This window comes from Hordeum vulgare, chromosome 3H (genome assembly GCF_904849725.1).
Source record: "Hordeum vulgare subsp. vulgare chromosome 3H, MorexV3_pseudomolecules_assembly, whole genome shotgun sequence".
NCBI classification, from domain to species: Eukaryota; Viridiplantae; Streptophyta; class Magnoliopsida; order Poales; family Poaceae; genus Hordeum; species Hordeum vulgare.
The window spans coordinates 427,290,017-427,301,486 of NC_058520.1; positions in this window are offsets into that span (position 1 = coordinate 427,290,017).

Sequence of the window (11,470 nt, forward strand, 5' to 3'; positions counted from 1 at the left end):
CACACCAACCATTTGGCTACGCCGATCCTTCGCATTCTCGTGGATGGCTCGCCAGCTGCCTGTGCACCACTCATCAACCAACGCCTCCCAACAATCCATCTTATCCGCACACCATCTCGGGGGCACCTGTAAGTTATTAGAAAGAATTTTCAGCACTACGCCTATGAATGAAATCAAGAAAACTACGTAGAAGGACTTAAGAATAGGTAATTACCTTCATGTATTGCTCCTTCTTCAGAAACTTTCTGCGGCAATCCTTCTTCTCCTTCTTAATACCACGCGTGGCGTAGTAGTCTCGAATAGCCTGCGGCCGAGCCTCGTGGCGCAAGTTCTGTAGTAACCGCCTACACTCGACCTCGAGAACCCTGGCCGCCTCCTCCTCATATCCATCCTCACACCTATAGAAGGTCTGCAATCAAACGTGAAAACACCGATTAGTACAATAATTAGCTATATTGTTAATTTTAGATTCTGTAAAAGGATAATTTACCCAAAATCTCTTGATCACCATCTCGGCCCTCGTGTGGCACAAGACACCATCTATAATCTCCTCCGGCGGGGCCTGCGCAGCCTGGTAGTGCTCCCAGGTAAATCCTAGTGTAGGAACCTGACCCTCACCAGGCAACGTGACAAACCCCGGGAAATTTGTCCGGCAAAGCACACCAAGGACGGAGTTCGGCCTGCGGACTCCAAGAGGGTGTACCCATCCCCTGCAGTATGATAAGGTGAGCGCATTAGATATTTGAACAAACTTGAAGGCAAAAGCTAAAAAAAGGGTAAATGTACTTACCTATCTCCTTCAGGTTTAATCACCGGCCTTTGCTCGCGGGTAGCCGGGGCCACCGAGAGATGTGTACTACCACGCTTGTACACGGTGGCCCCGTCCACCAGCACATCGCCCTCACTATCCGTAAGCTCATCCCCGTCATCCCCGCCCCCTGAGCCACCCGGACCCTCGGTCCAATCCGGCAACTCGGTACGATCCGGCCAAGGCTCCCATCCGGGCCTCTCCACGTCGGGTGAAGCTTCCGGAACCGTAGTCTCGTCCGGCTGCTCCTGGGCCGAATGCACCTCGACCCGAGGCTTCTCCTGGACCGGAGTCTCATGGGACGAATGCCCGTGAACACCACGCTCCTGGACCGGAGTCCCCGTAGCCTCCTCCGCAAACGGGTCGACCATACTAGTCCTATGCTCGGGTGAATGAGCTGGTGGTGGTGGCGAGGACGGCTCAACAGTCCTCCTGGATCTTCCGCGGCCACCACCTCTCCCTGTACCCTTCCCCTTCCTCCCTACCCGACCAGCACCTCTCCCAGTGGGCAATGCCGCCGACGAAGAAGAACCCCCGCCTGGTGTCGAAAGACTGTCTGCCAAGGCTCTACGGAGAGATAGGGGTGGAAGGGAAGTACCACCCCTCGTGCGGGGCGCCTGGGAAGAACCCGTCGAGCGCTCTGGACCCGCGCCCACCATCTTTCAACACCTGCCATGATAAAGATTAAAAGAAATTAGTACAACATAAAAAATTTGAATGACTGACATGAATAATAAAGATTAAAATATATATATATTAAGTTGTGAATCTTACAAACTAATAATCATCATCAATAAATGCATCATCATCATCACTATCACGCATGTCTTCATGAATGACGTGCTCATCGGGTTCAACGGCGTGAAGTTGTGAAAGGCCTTCCTTTAATCGTTGAAGCATTGACAGGTCATCCGCATCAGTAACCTCTACGAGTTCCAGGTCTTCTGGTTCCGGCTCAGGGATGGAGTCGGATTCATTGTCGCTGTCTACTTCCATGTTCTTGGATGAAGCACGGCGGTTCTTGAAACGTTTCTTGGAAAGACGTGTTTCTTGGAAGAATTCTCCATCATATGTGTCTGGGTTAATGTGAGGTTCATAATCCTGTTCATTTGGGAGAGGTGGTCTGACATGTGGCGGCACTTCATAAACAACATACCAACCTTCCAGATTCTTATCCGTTTGGCATGCCCACGGTAGATAGAAAACTTGGGTCGCCTGTTGAGCCGTAATATAGACATCGGGAACATCTAAATGGTTGTTTGGATTGATTTCGACTAGTCCTATATGTTCATGAGTCCTTCTAGTATTTTTCGGCTGGAACCAATAACATTTGAAGACTACGACGTTTGGTGGGTTTTCACCATAGAATTGAAGTTCATAAATTGCTTCAACTCCTCCATAATACTCGATAACACCTTCGCCGATAGCAGAGACACCACAATTTGTAGATTTCCGGTCGGGCATAGATAGCTCTTTGCCAAAGGTACGAAAGAGATACCCGTTGATGTTGTATTTCTCAAATGAACGGACCTTATAGTCAAAACCATTAGCGACTTGTCTCAATTCGGCGTCCATAGACTCTGAATTAGCCTACAAGTTTAATACGAAATGGTTGTTGCATTAGCCGCAAGTTAGACCAAGAATGAAATGGTCCATTATTGATAATTACCGTTTGTTTGAACCAAGAGATGAAACCGGGATAGCCTCCTCCTGTCTTTGACAGAAGCTCATACTCTTCGACGGAATCATTTTCGATCACCGCTCCATTCCAGAATTTGACGACGTAACGGCTGTTTGAAATATCCGGGAATAAGAGCAGTTCAAATGAATTAGAAGTTACGGGAAAATGTGCCGAGAACTCACTCGATGTACGGCCGCACTTCTGTTAGGTTGTTGAAGATATACAACGAAATGTTCCGCCATTCTTCGATATCCAACGTTATTGGTTTTGAAGCACCGGCTGGTGCGAGCTTCCCTTTGAATAGGCTGAGGTTGGACCCACCTTTTTTAGGGTCTCCATCATTGTGCCGAGGCTTCGGATTATGCAAATGATGATTTTTGGCTTCGTAGTGTGCTGTCACAAAGTTTGCCACCTCCTCAGTAATGAATGCCTCATCCATCGATGCTTCAATTCTACGCTTATTTTTACATTTAGCTCGAAGGGTCTTCTGCATCCTCTCAGTTGCATAGCACCAACGATCTTGCACAGGCCCACCCAATCTTGCCTCGGTCGGTAGATGTAAAATCAAATGATGCATTGGATTAAAGAAGCCCGGTGGAAAGATCTTCTCTAACTTGCACAACAACTCCGGTGTAAACTCCTCCATGTCTTCTACCACGCCAGGCGACAATTCTTTTGCACAAATAACACGGAAGAAATAGCTCAGCTCCGCCAGTACTAGCCATTCATCCTTAGGAATAAAGCCACATAACATCACCAGCATTACCCGCTCTAGCCATATGTGCCAATCATGACTCTTGAGACCAAAGATTTTTAATTTTTCAAGACTCGCTCCCCTATTTAGATTCGCTGCATACCCATCGGGGAACATCAAGTGCATTTTGACCCACAAGATAATTTCCCTCGTAGCTGGCCTTCCAAGATTGAACCAGGCCTTTGGCTTCGACCACTTCTTCTTTCCTTTGCCTTCTCGCATGTTTTGTAACGGTCTATGACATAGTGTCTCTTGATCGACTCTAGCCTTAATATTATCCTTTGTCTTCCCATCTATGTAGAACAATGTACCAAAAATAGCCTCTCCGATATTCTTTTCAGTGTGCATCATGTCGATATTGTGTGGAAGAAGGAGGTCTTTGAAGTAAGGCAGATCCCAGAAGCATGGCTTGTGAGTCCAGGCGTGTTTTGAATTATACCCCTTGAAATACCCTGGACGCTCTGGATCAGGCTTGAGGGCGTTTAACTAATCCAGTATCTGTTGGCCTGTGAACGCAGGTGGTGCCAAGTTTTTGACAACTTTACCTTTGGTAAAGTTCTCCTTGTCTTTTCTGAACTGATGGTCAGGATCCAGGAACTGTCTATGAAAGTCAAAGCAAGAATACTTCCGACCCTCCTGCAACCAATGAAACTAAAGAGCTGCCTTGCATTGGGGGCACGGGAACCTTCCATGCACACACCATCTAGAGAATAGCTCATACGCTGGCAAGTCATGCATAGAGTACATGTACCACACATGCATTTTGAAGTTTTCTTTTCTAGCGGCATCGTATCTCTTGACCCCATTTTCCCAAACTTCTTCCAATGCATCCTTAACCGGTTGCAGGTACACATTCATATTCTTCCCCGGATAATTGGGCCCTGGAATTATCAACATCAGAAATATGTTCTTTCTTTGCATAATCTGCCCGGGGGGGGGGGGAGATTGAGTGGAATGACAAATACAGGCCAACAACTTTATTGGGTTGCCGTCATGCCGAAGGGATTAAAACCATCCGTGGCGGCGCAGATTCGAGGATTCCTTAGATCTGCCGCTTTATCCTGATGCAATCCATCGAAATGTTTCCACGCTTCCCCATCCGATGTGTGTACCATCATCTTATTCCCATCCGCATCTAGTTCGGTTCTTTTGCCCAATTTGTGCCATGTCATCTGTCTGGCTGTCTCTTCGACCATGGAAAGACGTTGAAGTCTTGGTACGATTGGCATATACCGAAGAACACTAACTGTGATTTTGGTCTGTCTCTTCTCACCCATACCGTTGTCTACCACAAGATACCTGCAAGACTCGCAATTGGGACAATAGTCCAAGTGTGCATACTCCTTCCTAAATAAGACACATCCTTTCTCACATGCATCTATATTCTCATAGGGCATCTTAAGTACACGAAGTATTTTGTCCGACTAGTACAGGTTTGCAGGCATGACATGGCCTTTGGGTAGGAAACGTCCAAATAGTGTCATCATCGCGTCGTAGCATTCTCTTCCCAAGTTGAACTGAGCCTTCAGAGCCATTACTTGTGCAATTGCATCCAGCTGACAGAGCTCAGTGTGGTCATGGAGAGGACGTTTTGAAGACTCCAACATTTCATAAAAGGCCTTTGCAGACTCCTCCATCTCATCTTCCGAATCGCGAGCATCATCAAAGTCTTGCACCATGTCTTCGATCCCGGTACCATGCTCGTCCGTGCGACGACGGACCACCTCAGCTCTTGTGCGTTGTATAGACTCACCATGAAATGTCCACACCATATAATTAGGCTTAAAACCCCTCCTCTGCAGGTGTTTAATCATTACAGCCTCTGTCGTCTTTTTATAGTTGTCGCATCCAGGACAGGGGCAATAGTTTCTTTCCTGGCCATTTGCGGATGCGGCTTTCACAAATTCCTTTGTTTTTTAAAACCATTCTTTCGTCATCTCTTTCTGACTAGGGTGACCGGTATACATCCACGCACGACCACTCATCTTGCGTAGATACTAAAGACAGAAGAAATATATTTATATATAATTTAGCATTTATATTCATCGGTTAATCAGGTTCGCCATTTTTATTACGTCCAGGCAACCTACACGCTAATAGGTAAAGATAGGTCCTAATCCCACCCGAGTATGTGTAGATTGGGTTCGTTTTCCCATGCTCTGCTCCGGATCCAGCGCAAAATTTCGGCAGCACCTCCCCGCTGTTCTCCTGATACACGTCTCCGCAATAAACAAAGAGGATGTGCATCCGGAGAACAACAGGGAGGCACTGACGAAATTCCGCATCGGATCCAGAGCACAGCATACGGGAAAACAAACCCAATCTACACATACTCGGGCTGTCCATGGATAATGTTGGACAATTCAAAAGGATGGCGGTTATAAATATGCAAAGACATGCATATTTGTAGATGTCGCCCTTTCGAACGGGAGACGCATACTGGTCACGCATACTGATAAATTAATTGAATTACCTAAATCTAGAAAGTTTCATCCGGAAACCGAGCCACAGTAAATGAAGGGGCGGGGAGGAGATGGAATTTGTACTGACCCACGAATGCAGGGGCGGAGCTCGTACAACGCACGGGCAGGTCTTCGCACAGCAGACCTCATAGCGACGAGACAACTATCACATGTAAATCCACCCGATCAACACAAATATTCCAATTATGTCATTTTAGAGGAAAACAAGCTAAGTATATAATATTCATGAGCTAACCAAGGTTCTTATGCCATTTTGACGTTATTATGGCATTTTGGAGCTAAATGGGCTAATTATGTCATTGTTGGGTTAATTAAAGCAAGGATAATATGAAAGAGGAGAGGAAAGAGGAGGAGGAGGAGAAGAAGAAGAAATCAAGAAGAAGGAGGAGGAGGAGGAGAAGGATAGAAGGTCCTTGGCCTTCTCCTCCTCCTCCTCCTCCTCCTCCTTCTCCTTCTTCTCTTCTTCTTCTTCTTCTTCTTCTTTCTTTTCATTTTGCCTATTTCTTCTCCTCTTCTCCTCTTGTTGGAGCTAAATTACCTAATTATGTCTTTTTTGAGCTAAATGGGCTAATTATCCCATTTTAGAAGAAAACTAGCTAAGTATATAATATTACTGAGCTAACCAAGGTTCTTATGCCATTTTGAGCTTATTATGGTATTTTGGAGCTAAATGGGCTAATTATGTCATTGTTGGGTTAATTAAAGCAAGGATAATATGAAAGAGGAGAAGGAAGAGGAGGAGGAGGAGAAGAAGAAGAAATCAAGAAGAAGGAGGAGGAGGAGGAGGAGAAGGATAGAAGGTCCTTGGCCTTCTCCTCCTCCTCCTCCTCCTTCTCCTTCTTCTCTTCTTCTTCTTCTTCTTCTTCTTCTTCTTTCTTTTCATTTTGCCTATTTCTTCTCCTCTTCTCCTCTTGTTGGAGCTAAATTACCTAATTATGTCTTTTTTGAGCTAAATGGGCTAATTATCCCATTTTAGAGGAAAACTAGCTAAGTATATAATATTAATGAGCTAACCAAGGTTCTTATGCCATTTTGAGCTTATTATGGTATTTTGGATCTAAATGGGCTAATTATGTCATTGTTGGGTTAATTACCCTCGTGCATGGACATGCACCTACCACGCAAAGTTCGCAGGTCCAGAAGTTGCCCTTTTGGTCCAGAGGACCTTCCAGGTTACCTATACTACTTTTCAGTTTATATAAAACTTTTCGATATTTTCTACATTTGAGGATGGCAATATTATTTAAGCTGTCCTGTTTTGCTCCGGTACCAATAAATATAGACAATACATTATTTTGACAGACTTGATTTCAAAAAAAGAACATGTGATCTTCTTTGAAGTAGTCTTGAACCTAAGGAATAATGATGGGCGAATAAACTAACAGAATCTACCACTAAATCTACTAATTAACTAACAGAATCTACCATTAAAACTACTAATTAATTCCAAAAAACTAAATACCAAACATGTGATCTTCTTTTTGTCTTCTCCTCCTCCTATTCTTCTTCTTATTCTTATTCTCCTCCTCCTCCTCCTCTTCTCCTCTTCTCCTCCTCCTCCTCTTCTTCTTATTCCTATTCTTTCTAGTAAGCTAACTAACTAACTAACCTAACTAACCAAGCTAACTAAACCTATCGCTAAACCTAGATAGCACTAAACAGCAAAAAATAACAAAAACAGAATCTACCACTATAACAAAAACAGAATCTACCACTAAGTAACTAAAAAAGAATCTAGCTACCACTAAATACCAAACAATGAAAAATCAACTTCTTCTTCTTTTTTCTCTTCTTGTCCTTCTTATTTTTTTCTTATTCTCTTCTTCTCTTCTTCTTCTCTTCTTCTTCTCTTCTTCTTCTCTTCTTCTCCTTCTTATTTTTTTCTTCTCTTCTTCTTCTTTTTCTTCTTCTTCTCCTTCTTATTTTTTTCTTCCCCTCTTCTTCTTCTTCTTCTTCTTCTTCTTCTTTTTCTTCTCCTCCTCCTCCTCCTCCTACTCCTCTTCTTCTTCTCCTCTTCTTGTCCTCCTCCTCTTCCTCTTCTCCTCTTCTCCTCCTCCACCTAACTAACCAAGCTAACTAACTAACTTAACTAAAACTACTAACCTAACTAAATCTACCAATAAAACTACTAACAATAACAACTACTAAAACTACTAAAAAAATAATAAAACTAGTAAAAAATAATGCGGGTGGGGGTGGGGGTGGGGGTGTGGGGGCTCAGCGAGAGGGGCGGCTGTGGAGGGGCCGGGGTGTTGGGGGTGGCGGGGCGACGCCGGGGGCGCCAGGGGCGGCGGCGCGGCGGTGGTGGGGCAGCGGTAGCGGCAGCGGGGGCGAGGTGGGGAGAGAGAGAGGGGGTCGGCGGCAGGGGCGACAGGGGCCGCAGTGGGGCGCGACAGGGGCGATAGTGGCGGCAATGCGACGGGGCTGGCGGCGCGACGGTGGTCCTCGCGGTTGTTACAGAGAGAGGAGCGCACGGGGTGGGGAGAGAGAGCGAGGGGCGCGCGGGGTGAGCCATTACAGAGAGAGGGGCAGGGTGGGGGGGGGGAAGGAGCCGTTAACGGAGTTAGCGCTTTGCCGTCTGCCTCCGGACTCTTTGTCGTCCCCTAGCAGACGACAAAGGTCCGACTCCTATTTGACCTAGCCACACCGCGGTCAGGTGGGCCTATCTATATCTTTGCCGTCTGCCCCTGGACTATTTGTCGTCCGCTAGCAGATGGCAAAAAGACTATATGCCATCAGCCAGTACTGTGCCATCTGTTTTGCTGAAGCTGACGGCAAAGACTAGGCAGATGGCAAAAAACTGTTTTCCACTAGTGTATATACTTTCCAAATTGGAATGGTTATTTAGCCCTTTCTTTATTCATCACCACTTTAGATATTGTTGTGAACTAATTCTTTATTCATACTGGTGTAATACTTATTGTATTCAAACTTCTCCATGGTTCTTACTCCCCGATACAACCCATAGATTCATCGATGTAAGCAAGCAACACAAAGAAAACAGAATCTATCAAAAATAGAATAGTCGGAAGTAATCTGTATAATTCGAATACTTATATAACTCCAAACATTATGAAAAATTAAGAAAATCTGGGTAAATTGCATATGAATCTTGTGTAAAAAATTGAGATCAAAAGCACGTTTGAGTGAATTTCAAAAATTCCTGAACTGAGGTCGAAAGTTTCTGTTTTTTCACCAAAATTAAATTGCAAACACCGTAGACCATCCCAAAGGTCTTACTTGGCGCAAACAAAAATGCTATGTGGGTGAAATGATGATACCATGCCAACTTTCAACCTATTCAGAGTTCATTTGTAGTGCTTTTCAATTTCTGGGTCATTTAGCTCAAAACAAATCAGTAAATGCATGAAAAATACCAAATGAAGCCAGAAATAGTTGAAAATTGATGATGTGGCCTTGAATGGTGCATTTTGAACACACAAAAGGTCTCGAGTTCAAATAAGTTCAAAAAAATGAAATCCCTTTTGTAAGAGATGAGTTTTCGTATGAAACCTGTTGGAAATGTGCCCTAGAGGCAATGACAAAATAGTTATTATTATATTTCCTATTTCAAGATAACCGTTTATTATCCATGCTATAATTGTATTGAATGAAAAGATAGATACATGTGTGGATATATAGACAACACAATGTCCCTAGTAAGCCTCTAGTTGACTAGCCAATTGATCAAGGATGGTTAAGGTTTTTTGACCATATGCAAGTGTTGTCGCTCAATGACTGGATCACATCATTAGGAGAATGATGTGATGGACAAGACCCACAGGATTGGTTATGAATGCTGGCAAAGGATGAAGTGATGATGCGCGTGGGAAATGGTTCCAAGGTTGATGCAATCGCCGTTGGCACAGTCTCACTTCAGTTACCATCAGGATAAGTTATGAACTTAAGTAACTGTTATTTTGTGCCTGCGTTAAGCATGAACATTATATATAGATCTTTTTTATTGCGAGACGGTTACTCATTTAAGTCAGAGAATAATGGTTGTTATATTTTTATGAGTAATATCTTCTATGGTCATGCACCCAATGTGAGGGGTTTGTTCATAACATTGAGACCAAAAGATGTAGAGTTAACAATGATAGCGCCACCTTTTTGTGGCACTGCCGCTTAAGTCATATTGGTGTAAAGCACATGAAAAAACTCCATGCTCAGGGCTTTTGGAGTCACTTGATTTCGAATCACTTGACACGTGCGAACCATGCCTCATGGGAAAGATGACTAAGACTCCGTTCTCCGGAACAATGGAGCGTGCAAGTGACTTGTTGGACATCATACATACTGATGTGTGAGGTCCAAAGAGTGTGGAGGCGTGCGGCGGAATATCGTTATTTTCTCACCTTCACTGATGATTTGAGTAGGTATGGATATATCTACTTGATGAAGCACTAGTCTGAAACGTTTGAAAAGTTCAAGCAATTTCAGCGTGAAGTTCAAAATCATCGTAACAAAAAGATCAAGTTCCTACGATCTGATAGAGGGGGCGAATATCGGAGTTTCGAGTTTGGTGCTCACTTAAGTTAATGTGGAATCATTTCACAGTTGACACCGCGTGGAACACCATAGCGTAATGGTGTGTCCAAACTTCGTAATCGTACTTTGTTAGATATGATGCGATCTATGATGTCTCTTACCGATTTGCCATTATCATTTTGGGGTTATGCATTAGAGACAACTGCATTCACTTTAAATAGGGCGCCATCAAAATCCGTTGAGACGACACCATATGAGCTATGGCATGGCAAGAGGCCAAAGTTGTCGTTTCTTATAGTTTGGGGATGCGATGCTTATGTCAAAAAGCTTCAGCCCAAAAAGCTGGAACCCAAAGCAAAAAAGTGTGTCTTCAAAGGTTCCCCAAAAGATACAGTTGGGTACACCTTCTATCTTAGATCCGAGGGCAAAGTGTTTCTTGCTAAGAATGGAGCTTTTCTTGAGAAGGAGTTTCTCTCGAAAGAATTGAGTGGGAGGAAAATAGAACTTGATGAGGTTGTGGAACCTCTGCTCCCTCTATATGGTGGCGTAGGGCAGAGAGAAATCTCTTCGAGGCAACACCGGTTGAGGAGGAAGCTAATGATGATGATCGTGAAGCTTTAGATCAAGTTACTATCGGATCTCGCAGGTCGACACGATCACGTACTGCTCCTGAGTGGTACGGGAATCCTGCCTTATCTATCATGTTGTTAGCCAACAATGAGCCTGTGAATTATGAAGAAGCAATGATGGGCCCGGATTCCAACAAATGGTTAGAGGCCATGAATTTCGAGATAGGATCTATGTATGAAAAAAAAGTGTGGACTTTGGAAGTATTACCTAAAAGTCGTAAGGCTATTCAGAACAAATGGATCTTTAAGAAGAAGACGGACGCAGACGGTAATGTGACCGTTTATAAAGCTCGACTTTTCGCAAAGGGTTTTTCACAAGTTCAAGGAGTTTACTACGACGAGACATTCTCACCGGTAGCGATGCTTAAAGTCCGTCGGAATCATGTTAGCAATAGGTGCATTTTTCGATTATGAAATCTGGCGGATGGATGTCAAAACGGCCCTCCTTAATGGTTTTCTTAAGGAAGAGTTGTATATGATGCAACCCGATGGTTTTGTCGATCCAAATAATCCTAACAAAGTATGCAAGCTGCAGCGATCCATTTATGGATTAGTGCAAGCATCTCGGAGTTGGAATAAGCGCTTTGATGAGGTGTGATATGTCTCCATCGTATCTACTTTTCC